Source organism: Daktulosphaira vitifoliae, unplaced genomic scaffold (assembly GCF_025091365.1).
Source record: "Daktulosphaira vitifoliae isolate Bord-2020 unplaced genomic scaffold, ASM2509136v1 Scaffold_3, whole genome shotgun sequence".
NCBI lineage: Eukaryota > Metazoa > Arthropoda > Insecta > Hemiptera > Phylloxeridae > Daktulosphaira > Daktulosphaira vitifoliae.
In genome coordinates, this window is record NW_026099574.1 from 23,661,939 (window position 1) to 23,675,494 (window position 13,556).

A 13,556-nucleotide genomic window follows, 5' to 3' on the forward strand; every position below is an offset into this window, starting at 1 on the left:
CTCGTTGACACATTTCGTTCGTTTCCACCGAGTCTTCATTTTATGTACTTTTACGCATTAATGGAAATTCGCCAGCCCATTGTCGTTCACCAACTTCAGCAGTTGAGTGGATGTGCGACGATCGAGATAAATCTCTTGACTACGGCCGTGGAATACGGAAACAAATCGTTGTCACTTTTAACGTCTTAAGAACGACAACGAGGACGGATTTATTCAAAGAAAATCGAATAGTTGTAATAAAAAGAACTAAAACAACAAATACGTTTTGTTCTGCGTCGTTTACTGTGCAACCATTGATTACAGAATAACAAACGATGGTATAGAGATTATAAATGAAAATATAATTTTTCCGTTTATCCTGGCCGTTAACTGAGATCTCATTAATTCTTTAGTAAATCGTTTCTGTCTACATCTTGATCCACTAATAATAATGACGATGATGGGAAGATAACTTTATTTTTAGAGCATAACGCTAAGTAAACTTCGTGACTATTTTAATTGAATTACGATAAATTTAGTTAAAATATAAAATTTATGAAGTTTATGTGTATTGTTCAGTGCGTGTATGTATAAGTTTGCGAGAATATAAATAATTCAAATTTGTGTCTACAAAACATAGAATTGCTACTAATTATTTGTTGACATACTCGTGCTTAATTACTAAATATATTTTGTGTGCTTAATAAATTTTTGTTGATAGGATATATTTGATTTTGGGAAAAATAATTTTCGATAAATAATTGAAATTCAAAAATAATCTAATATAATTCACAAATTTTACTTATGAGAAATAAACATTATGAATTATAATCCGGTAGTCATTTTTGAGTCTAATCATTGACTAATGTATTAATACACTAAAACATTAGATTATGATTTTAGAACACCAACTCAAAAAACGTATTTTTAATTTTATTTTACGGTGTAAAATATTTGCACTAATCTCATCATCGTCTAATTTAATGTCATTTTTAACCAATAATTATTAGGGCGATGTGTTAAATTATATCGGCAGTTCTGTATTTTATATTAATTTTATCATTGATACTTGAGAAAATTAATAACAAAAAAAAATTACCCATAAAAATTTGTTGCTGTTCATTTATCAGTATTAATAATTTTATTTTTTGTGTTATTTTTTACAATGGAAGAGGGGAAAAAAAGTTTAAAAATGAAACTTACGAACAAATAAAATTGTTAATTGATTTGTTTATAAGCTCCAAAAATTAATTCCAAAAAATTTGTACCATCTTTTAGAATGAATAACCGAAAAAGACATGGGTGGAATAGAAAAAGCCAATTACATAATTAATAGTTTTATTAAAAGAACCAAATATTAAAAAAAAAAAATGTGATGTTATTTTATGTTTAGTGATTATTATGTTTGTTATTTGAAGTCAGCTGTTAAATCTTTCTAAATCAAATTAAAAAAAAAAAAATTTAAGAGATAGAAAAAGAAGTTGAGGAATATATTGAAAGTTTTAGTTGCATTAAATTTATAATTAATTTTCTAGATTAATACATATTATGTATTACGAATTTTATGCTCAGGTAAAAAAATAACGCACAAATAATAATTGAATTTTAAGCATGAAAAGTTTCATAAATTAAATTATAATGGTATCCGCAAAAAATCCTTATGAAAAGTTAATTAGTAATTTCACATTATTAAAATTGTCTAGTAGATGAGTTATAAAATCGTATTTGCCGTATCTGTTAAAATAGTATTCATATTAAATGCATTATACATTTCAGTTATGCATCTATTAACTGAAGGCTGGACAAGTTAATAATTTTTCCAAAATCGTTAAAATTAAGTTCATTTAACAAAGATAACGAGTTATATAGTAATTCAAAATGATATATAAAATTAGTTATTGATTGGTGATCATGTGTGATCATGAGAATGATTGAGTTACTATGTATTAATTGAATAAAATGATATATTATAATTTTCTCTTGGGGTAGGAGTATGAATGTTTTATGAAAATATGTAAATTATAAAGAAAAACAAAGTGATGTTTGAAAATGTATTAATATTATAATAAATTGAAATAGAAATTATTGCGATTAATTATCACGCTTTAAGTATTAATAATACCACTCATACTAATAGTTATCTAAGTTTGTGCTGACTGTGAGTCATGTCAATAAATATCTCGAGTAGTATAGGAAACATAAGTGTGTTCTCTGTCTTCGAGAGTCTTCATTTGTATTGACCATACAGATAATCCACTCAAAGATTGGACTAGGTTGGTTAACTTTATAGAAACGTTATCGATATTATTTATTTAAATAATATTTTATTTTAGTAATCACTTAATTTTTCTGATTCCCTACTTAATTTATGTACTTAATACACTTAACTTAGTATCTTATAAATTTTCTGTGAAATGTAAGTTTACCATAGTGGTGTTGGAAGCAAGATTGAAAATAAATATACTTAGTAGTGAGTCAAAGTGACAATTTTTATGCCCTTTTATATTAAATTTAACCCATCTATATGTGCAAGTAGTGTCACGACCTTTTACTATTATCTGTTTATTATTTGTTAGTTATTACATATTATTTTACTTAAAATAGACGATTTAAAAAAAATAAGAGTAGGACTAGTACTTTAAAATAATAGATGTTTGCTACAGAAAGGTCTTAAAATTTATTTTAGCTGGCTGTTTTTAACATTAGCATATAATTTAATAATATAAATGTTATAAAATAAAAATAAGTAATTGAAAATGTAGATTATTCGTACATTGTTTATTATTTGATAAATTAGTTTGTTATAATTTATGATAATTTGTGATTTTTGTGTTTTATAACTATAGAAGACTGCAAGTTACCAAGTGACGGAGGACTTTGTCCAAATCGACTAACATTAAGAGTAAAGTATTATTTTGATTCATATAACGATGACTGTTCAGAATTTATTTATTTTGGATGTGGTGGTAACAACAATCGATTTGATACATTTGATGAGTGCGAAAGGAAATGTTTGTTTAACGCTGACAATTGAAGAATATTGATCATTATCATGAAAATTGGAAGCAATAATGATATAAAATATTCTAATTAATGTTTAGTAAGTAATATTTCACATTTTTATTATTTTCATTTTTATCTATTATTAATTCAACAGGTTCAACGGATCTCTTTAAAAAATTAATGAGCTACCTGATCTTCATTGAAAATGTTGTATTTTAATTTATTTAATGCATTAATTTTTATATATTATAATTATTTAGGGACTAATTATTTATTAGTATATTAATGTGTATCAAAGTTCAAAAAAAAAAAAAAATAATAATAATAATTATAAATATAAGTAATTTTAATCAAACAAAATCAATACTAAAGTGTATCAATGTGATTGTACAGAAATATGACCTGAAATCTTAGCTTATAAGCTGTAATAAAATTAAATGTTTTTAAATGGTTACAAAAAGTATTTTACTCGTTTGTGAAATGACAAGAAATATTTTCATTTAGCTATCTTGAATAAAACGACATTTGCAACATTGGACAGTTATTAAATGACATAAGTAGAGTCCCAACTATTCTAAACTTCCACTAAAGGAAGGTTCGTATTATTCTAGCACTACGTATATTCAATGACTTTCTCTAGGAGAGATTAAACTGATGTTAAGAGTTTTCATTATTATTCAAGTTAATGCCATTCTTTGTAGTTTCCAGACAAACTTCCAGAGTCGATTATTTCTAAAGACCTTACAGAAGAAAGAGTTGCGCTGTACAATATTCCACCCCTGTTTGGTATAAGAGTTAGGATAATGTTTATAAATCTTTTGTTTTCAATGGTGCTAAAACTGAAGTCTAAAGTTAATGTGACGACGACTAGTTGGTAGTTTGCATTCTACAAAAGCATCTATGTCATGTGTTTAAGAAAATATACATATATTTCTTCAAGAGTAACGATACGGTTACTCTATAATGTTGGCTGACTGAAATAATTGCGATTTACATAAGTCATGAGTGACAAATTAGATTAGTAATATTGGAAAGTGATAACTGATGACAGTAAGGTTGGATGGGTTGTAAGTCTTTAGGCATAAAAAAGCACTAACCATGACAAATGAATAACACAAATGTGTTAGTTATAATTCTTTGTACACAACTTAAATATATTTGTGCGTGAAAATAGTAGTTTTTGGGTACGATAATTTAATTTATAGGGTGTTTCATGATATTTTATCAATTTTCCATATAAAAAATATATATTTGTTAAAACCCTGTATAGTTCTTAACTTTGCTGTAAGAAATGATATAAAAATTCCCATATGTCAGTATAATATTTTTAATATCCACGTTAATTTTACACACAAGTAGTGTAATTTTGACACGAAGAATCGAAAATTCGTACAAAAATGTTATATTTTTGTCATTATTTATCAATATTTTTCCTTTTTTATAACAAGTACAAAGGAGTTAAATCTTTTTGACCAAATGAATTTTATGCCTTTTTCATAGCGTCTCCTTCGTCCTAATAGTGTTATGAACACGAAAATATTATCTTAAAATTATTAAATAAAAATAACAATAAGTACAGTAAAAATAAACGCAATTGGATGTCGCGCAACAATAGTGACAGCGCCTGTCACCCAACGTACCTATAAAACAATACATAAAATATTGAAGCTACAAAGAACATAGCTTTTCTAGTTTACCGCTGAGGGTCTCTCCCGACAATTGAATCTACTCGGATTTACTGACTACTACTTATTAATTAGAAAACAAATTAAAATTTAAAGACAATATTGAAAAATGTTTATTAAACCAGAATCCTCATTATTATTTATTATAATTATTTAAAATCAATATTTCGTTTTTTCTGAAAGATCTGGTACTACACTATTTTGTACATAATCATATCAAGAGTATGTTAATATTGCTTAAAATGTTTACGGATGTATTCACGTTTTCAGTTTTAAGTTGACGTTTCGGACTCGTTTCACAGTCAATTTCAATGCGATAGTTACAGGCTCGCGGTTGTAACTATATTGTCGGGTTAGCTTGCTTACGGTATGTTTTTATATCAGTTGATAAATGATAACGTCAACGTTGTTATCAAGACATTTTGATATGTTAACATATCAAGACACCATCTATGAAAAAACTGATGGAATGGCAAGGGGATGAAGACTAGCAATAGTTTTTGCTAGCATATTCATGGATGGTTTGAACAAGAAGCAATGAGCACATATATACAAAAACACAAAATGTGTTTTACAAGTTAACATTTTTAAATGTTGATACATTTATTTTGCGCTAACACGGCGTTGGTCATGTAAAATATTTTTTGCAACATTTAAACAATATACACGCCAACATAAAGTTCACAATGAAAACCAAGATAGACGAACAATTGTCGTTCATGGAGGTACGGATCAAAAACAGCCCAATTGAAAATTAGGCATGGGAGTGTACAGAAAAAGTACACACACACTGATAAATATTTACATGCAGATTCACACCACTGCCCCTCACAAAATATGGGGTTAAAACATACAATGGCAATAAAAGATATTAGAATAGCTGATGAAGAATATGTGAAAGATGAAATATTTACGGCAATCACAACAAAATATTGGATATACAATCAAAAACATAAACAAGGAACTTAGAAAAGTGGAAAAAAGAAAATAGTACAACGAGCTACAATGATGATGAAAATAAAGAAGATGACAAGAAAGTAACACTAATACTGCCGTACATATAAAAAAATTACCGACCGTTTTTTAAGAACCGCAACGCAAATATATTCAAAATAAGAATCATCTTCAAATTCAATTTGGCAAAGTTAAAATATTGAATAAAGAAACTCATTTTGGCAAACGGAAGTACAAAGAAGCAATAGAAATTGGAAAATGTTCAGAAAATTACAACAGAGTATATGGATGGACTATTAGAAAGATTTAATTACTTATAATACACCAGGTAAAAAGAAAATCAACAAATAAAATAACTTAATAAGTGAAAAAACTACAATTTACATAACCGAACATTGCCGGTATAGAAAAGAAAGAGCTAAATACAAAAAATGCCGTAAACAACAACAACAAAAACAAAAACCGAATGTAAACAACAAACTGACAGTTGTCAACAACAATACGACAAAAACAACATCGATGTTATCAGTTATCAACTGATATAAAAACATACTGTAAACAAACTCAGCCGTCAGTATAGTTAAAACCACGAGCCTGTAACTAACGCTCTGAAGATGTACTCGGCAACTAGTCCGAAACATCAGCTCATAATTAAAAACGTGGAGACATCCGTAAACATTTCAAGCAATACGACAATCACAAAAGCTTTAAAACATTCATAGTATGTTAGTACAAAATTTTACAAAAAAAATTAAACTTTAATGTATTAAAAACATCTCCTGTTTTATTACCTCTAAAAACATGCATCATATTTTATAACTCAAGTTTAATAAGTTGAAACATTTATAAAAATATTTTCAATCATTTATTTGTGTCACTAATAATTTATTTACACTGAACAGCTCGTATATTTTAGAGTTTTTTGATAAATATATAATTAAAAACAAAACTTTTCAATAATTTAAAAAATATATTAATTGGTAGAATATTTATTGTAAAAAGGTAGTACAGAAATGGGTTGTAATTATGAAAACTGATTAAATTTTTAAAATATCCATTTTTATCTTGATTGTACAAATATTACGGAACTACTGAAAAGTAATTTTTACACAAGTGTGAAATGTTTATATAAAGTGTTCAGTAAGTAAGGAAACAGGTTTCTATTGTTCTTATTGTTTGTAACAATTGTCCTGTTTCCTTACTTACAGAACACTCTGTATAATAATTAAGAAGAACAAAACAAAATAAATAGTATATTGTTTTTTGAGCGCTTGTTTAACGAATTATGGTATCAAAATTTAATTCTTACGAACAGGACTATATCTTAAAAAAATTTTTCCTAGTGATTTTTCTTCTATATCTAAACAGCCCCTGAAATTAAACAAAAATAATATCATTGTTTTTTGTTGTTTTCTATATTCATTTTTGTCGTTTATTATTTATTTATGCCTTTAGTAGAGGTAAGCTCAATTGACCCCCTTTTTTACAAATATATATATATATATATAATTATATATAACAATGAAATAAATACAAGTGTGAGCTATAAATATTTTTAGGGAGAATTTTTTCTGTTTTTAATGTCAATGGACTAAATATATTAAAAAGAATGAACTGCCCTTTCTAAGAAAAACGGCCTATACAATTTCAATTTCTTAACTGAAATAATAATTAACTCACAAGGGTCAAAGTAATTGAATTATGAAAGTTAACTTTTTTTTGGTAAATCCACACTTAAAATTTGCTGTTGAGTTAACAAAATATGTATTTACATTATAATTGTTTATAATTTCTCCGCAGAAATAACAATACTAAATTATTAATATGTAAATATTTAATCATAAAATTTGTAATCAAGATATAATTAAGGAAATAAGAGTTGATGTTGCTTTTGGAATAATTATACAATTTTTATTAAAAATTAAACACTATCCACGGTTTTGCATCGAAGCGGTTTTTATCATTTTGAATTTAATTACTAACATATCTGTTAATTGTTAATAGTTATAATTTACTAATGAGTTTATTACTAACTAAGTATTTTAGTGAAAATAACCTCTATTATTATTATAATGACATTATTTAAGAAGAACCTTTTTGAATTAATAGAAAGTAATGGGTTTTGTATAGCCTTTTTGAGTCTCAGTATAAAAATAAATTACAGTTGAACCACACTTTATGAAATGATTAAAACGTTGGCAATGAGGATCAATCATGTCAGTTTTAAAAGTGATAAAATTGTTTATTAGTTTCTTTAAGAGCGTACAAATAAATAAAATAATAGCAATAATTTTGACGGCCGTAGATTTATGAGGAAGCCTATTATATTCCGTGTGGAGTGATAAAATTGTTTGACTGGAATGATGGCACTATCAGAGTGATGGTAAGATCGTTTCATAAATGTATACTCGTATAATAATGTATATAGGTAGTGTTTTCCAACATTATACTTTCATCGTTTTACTCGAGCAAGCACTACATCTTAACTCACTATAAGTTTACTCACTTATGATTGATGACTACGGCGCTCTACAAAATATTCGTTTTTGAAAATAATAGATAGTTTTCATTTTTACTCTAACGCTATTATTACTGACAGTTTTTTTAATAAATATTTTCGCCCAGACCCAAGCTCATTTTGAATCTAGATATACTATATTTATATGTTTTACTACTAATTAAACACAATTTTTTTATTATTCATAAATTAATTTGCTCGTCTAAAATGTAAAGTTTGGCTCAGATTCGGTACCTTGAGATGAACTCTTTATAGAAAATATCGCTACAATAAAAAAAGTGATAAACAAAAAAAAAAAAAATACAGAAAATTACTTTCACTTATCTAATCAAATTCGAGATGGGCAGCAGGACGTTCGCCCTCCACTCTTTAATCGGGCCTGTACGTTACTATAAAAAATTATCCAAAAATTCCCACAGATCAGTATAATATTTTTAATATACACGTTAATTTTACACACAAGTAGTGAAGATGTAACGTAAAGTATCAAAAATTCGTACAAAAATATAATATTTTTATCACTATTTATCAAAATTTTCCTTAACATTGTACGTGCTAAAAATTTCTAGCATAAGCATCTGAAAATTCGGAAATTTTTTTTAAGTGATATTACATTCAATAAAGTGTTATATATTCAATTGATCTTCACACTAAGATTGGCGAATAAAGACAAATTGTAAGGGCGTCTAAGATTAAAATATTTCTATCAGAATAAATTACATATGTCTATACATATATAGAGTGTAATTTATAAGCTTATCTTACGGCGATTAGTCTAAAACTATTGGACGTTCTATATGTGTAATATACCAAAATAGTATGGCGTGATGTATTATATGGTTAACATCAATAATAAACGTTGTAGGTTCCAAAAAACTAGGAAAGATAGCGGGGAGTAGGCACTGTTGCGTAGATAAAAATCGTCAAATCATTGGATTGAGATTAACAAAACAGATGCTACGTTAACAGTGAGTATAAGGAAAATTAAGAGTCCTTATAAATGTATGTGTAGTAGATAATATAATGTATTGTACTAGATTAATTAAGAAATAATTACTAGATACTTTAGAATCCTGTTAAGACGAGGACAATGCGACTTGTCATTTTGCCTAATAGTCAAACAATAATAGCATCTGACAAATATATATTTTTTAATTTATCTCTTCTACTTTTTGCACTCATGTGCCTAGCTCTGCTATACATGACCAGAACTAATTGTTTAGCATGTCCAAACTAGGGAGCTCTACAGCAGTCGTTAGTGGTGTTATGTGGCCGTCTGTACATCTACGTACTGTTCGTTTTGCACGTTTGTGTGAAATTCGATTGTTTTGAAAGTTTTTACTTTAAATAATTTATTACACATTGTTTACAAATGTTATGCTGACCATTCGAGAGAAAACTTAAGGAATAAGTTTTAAAACAACAAGGCAAGTGTTTTCAGAGTAAGTACTTAAAAAATAAACGTTATTTTCTAAAAAAAAAAACTAAAATACTTTAACATAACATTTTTTGTCAAAAGTTTATTCTTTTAAATAATTACTGTAAGTGAATAATGCAATAAATCTTATAAAAAACCATCATGAGGTTTAAGTCATTTGAATTCTATTTAAAATGCTTATTGTTTAATTTTAAAAAATACTGACGTTAAATACTTGGATAAACGTTTTATGATTAAACAATTTTGCTATTTTTAAACATTATTTCATAAATATTATTGTTAGTACAATTATAATAGTAATAGTAAATAAGTTTGTATTTTTTTTTAAATATTTTTAATAAATTTCATTAGTAAATTGATGAATATCATTAATATATATAATTAAATAACTTATACTTAAAATTATTTATTTTCACTATATAGACATGTAATGCAATATATTTAAAAAATTAAAATTATAAAATTTAAGGGGGGTATGAATAAAAAAAAAAGCTTTGCATTGTAGCTAAAAAAAGTTAAATTGATGACTGTTTTTGTTTACTAAAAAGATATCTTAATGAATTTTTAATTTGTCATAATTATTTTAAAGATGTACTAAATAGAATTTAGCGTTTATTATAATTTTTTTTCTTGCTGAATATTGTAGTATACTTTATAAATATAAAAATCCTTAAAAGAGTGTGTTAATAACTCTTTGCACATTTTTCGGTCTGATGAATGTTTAAATAATTATACTGCAGCTATGACTATCAAACATTTTAAATCATTGATATTTCTTACCAGCTGTTGAAAACTGTCTTAGTGTTAAATTATAATTATAAACACTGTTCAACAAATAATAACCATCATAAACTACATAGACATTAAGTTGTTGTGCTTAATTACAAGTTCGACAATAGAAACTTTTATAGTGGGGGGAGGGAATATTTTTTCAATATTTAGTTTTAATGTACGATCAACAGGTCTAGTGTTGCAGGAAAGGGTTGAACGTAATCACAGGAAATGACGATTTTTTTGAAGTCTTGACATAGGTGCAACTAGAGATAGCAAAAAAGAATTAAGCCCCATACATTTTTTAAAAACTTCGTATGTTATCACATAAAGTATATTTTAGAATAGGGAGAAAATACAAATAAATTTTTATTCAAATAAGTGCTTATGGGTCTCGCAGAAAAATAAGTAAAAGATTTTTTGAAATTAATATCATTTAATAACTTATGAGAAATGTTGATTTGGTCATTAACAGCATTACTTTTCTTTGAAAAATTTTTTATAAAATTATCTGCATTTTTTACGGATTGTAAGTGTGTTTTGGATAATTTATGTAAACATGCTTTTTTTATGAAAGTCTTTTTACTTAACAAATGGCTTCTTAATAAACTGAATTTGTTCGAAAAGAATTTCCGTGGCAACTAGTGAATGAAAACAACAAAAACACACTAAATAGGCCTTTCAGTTTTAAATAGCCATGGTAAATGTGGTATAAAGAATTTTAACCATTGGTACCAAAAATAAAGAGTTGCTGATGAATTTGTATCTACTCTTTGGTTTCCAGATATCGGTTCATGTGTGGAAATTATTTAATATATTAATATTTTTCATATTTTATTAAGCAAAAATTATTCTGCAAAATCTTACAATGTACAATGATTTTAAAATTGTCCAATCAAAAAGTTATGGTAGGCATCTGTCCTACTTTGATCCCCCTGAGGACACCGATGTTTCATTATGAATCAAATAAAATGTATTTTCTATTTTAATGGTGCTTTGAACGCAGAAAGGCTTTTTTCATCCAATTAAGCGTGGTTTCTATTATTTCAATGTTCACATACTATATTTTATAAAATATTATTTTTATACAACTATTTTTACCCAACGTTCTTTTAATAACATAATTTTATTAGACATGATAGTATTAAAGTATTTGTTTAAGTAAATAATGTTTTCAAAACTCATTTCAAGGCAAAAATTACTTTAAACTAACGAGTTTTTGACATGAAAATCGGTAATCTATTGCCTACAAAAATAAAAAATATATTTTTAGGAATCTCATTTAGCCTACAAAGTATGCTATATAATAGAGTTTAATAAAAATCGTCATTGTTCTGGTAATATATTATATTAAAGAAAAGTTTGTTCGAAACTGTCCACTTTCCTAAGTTTTTCGTCGAGTATTATGTCAAAGCGGATAACCGTAAAATAAAACATTAAAAGGTAAAATTAAATGGTTTTTGTGCGTTATTGGGTTGAAAATACATTGCATTTTTTTGTTGCCCTAAATAGCTTTTATTAATTTATACGACAAAAAAAAAAAATAACATACAATTATTGTATTGTCCGTAAATTTGCGGATGCCAAAAATACCACTTGAACATTTTTCTTATTTAATTGGGGGGGCCCAACCTTTATTGAAGAATATTTGTTTCGCTTATCAGTGAAATTCTTATCTTATTCTATTTCCTGTTGTATTGGGAATAACTGTACGAGTTAACAATTAACTTGTACATCTTGTATGGATTCTCATCTATTAAGAATTAATAACGTTTTATGTAAATATGGTAAATTAATTTTCTGATCTTACAGAGAAATAAATACGTAAATAATTAAACATTTGCAACATTCGTAAGAGAAATCATGAATGATTTTTTATGATTCTGTTGTTTGGATTTATTGGGATGCTGTTGGTTGCGTTCTGTAAATGACGTTTCGTTGTACGGTCACTGCCAGAAAAGCATCTCCATTGACGAGAATTTCTCGTGACTAGCGAGTAATAATTCCATGCGATCGTATTATATACGGTCGTTAACGGGCAAGAAGTTTACTGTCCGCTGTCATCTATTAAAATTTATTCCACACGGTTGTAAACAGCCATACTATTAGTACTACTACTATTCTGGCAGAGGTAAAACAACTGAACGGCAAAGAATCGAAACGACCATTGTAATGGCTGTTTTTGTACATACACTACACACACGTATGTGTACGTGGTGGGTGTTTGCTTAAATAATGTTCGTACGGTGTTCCCTAATAATGTGAAGATGAATGATTGATACTCAGTGTACCTACGGCGGCTATCGTTGACAACCGTTTTGTACATTGACGAGTTGCTTATTTCAGACACGTCCTCGTTTTTAACGCGTAAAAAATAATTTATCGTTATCACTGTAATCTTTACGCAAAGCGTGTTTATGTTTCGTTTTTTATACAGCCATCACTTTTTCGTCCGCTTCAGTTGGCGCGCTCTCCGATGCTACACTGATAAAATTATTAAAAACACATTAATTCGCATGAATGACGGTGGATTGCCTTTGATTTGAGCAGCGGGTCTGATTTACCCCGCGTCGGGTAGTTTTTTTGTAAAAGCAATAATATAATATTCATAAAAAATGCGTACGAAGGCGGACGAAATCAAAGAACTTCTTGACGAGCCGAGTTTGCACGATACATTAATTATTAGTGGTTAGTGACGTCAGGCCGAACGACTGCTTTAAGTGCTACCCTTCGGTCAAGTAGAGGCACTCGCTATGGTTGATGGGATTGAGACAGGCACGTATTCAGCATGTTTTTCTGAAAGAAACTTTATACGCTTTACCTTTGCTCGTTTGATTTTCAAATTTTATGTAGAAACGTAAAAGATAGTTTTAATATTAGCGAAACTAAATTTTTGCCTTGATTTTCGAATGATGTTAGCCACAAGTGATCAGTTTTTATTAAATAATATTTAAGTTTATTTTTACTCCGAGAAGTGTTTTATTGTTTCTACCAACCAATTAATTTGTAAAAATCGCACATGTTTGATAAATACAGTAGTTTATATTTATTACTGAAAATGTTTACAAGGAATGTTTTTACTTGCAACTTTTTTGTGCAATCTGAAAAATGATATTCTATAAGATTCTTATTCCAAAGAATAGGAAAGAAATAAAGCATAATTATTTAAAAACAAGGATTTCGTATCGACAAAGATGAATTACTGTTG

At 27.3% G+C, this 13,556-nt stretch overlaps 1 protein-coding gene across 1 annotated transcript in view; it reads left to right on the forward strand.

Annotated features, from left to right (window-relative positions):
* The first annotated feature begins 8,683 nt into the window (after nt 1-8,683).
* The window catches only part of LOC126903255 (probable G-protein coupled receptor No9), a 128,638-nt gene continuing 123,765 nt past the window's right edge, over nt 8,684-13,556 (forward strand). Inside the window, exon 1 of the mRNA XM_050681350.1 lies at nt 8,684-9,581. The gene's annotated coding sequence lies outside the window, so the exon portion shown is untranslated. The remainder of the gene's footprint in view (nt 9,582-13,556) is intronic.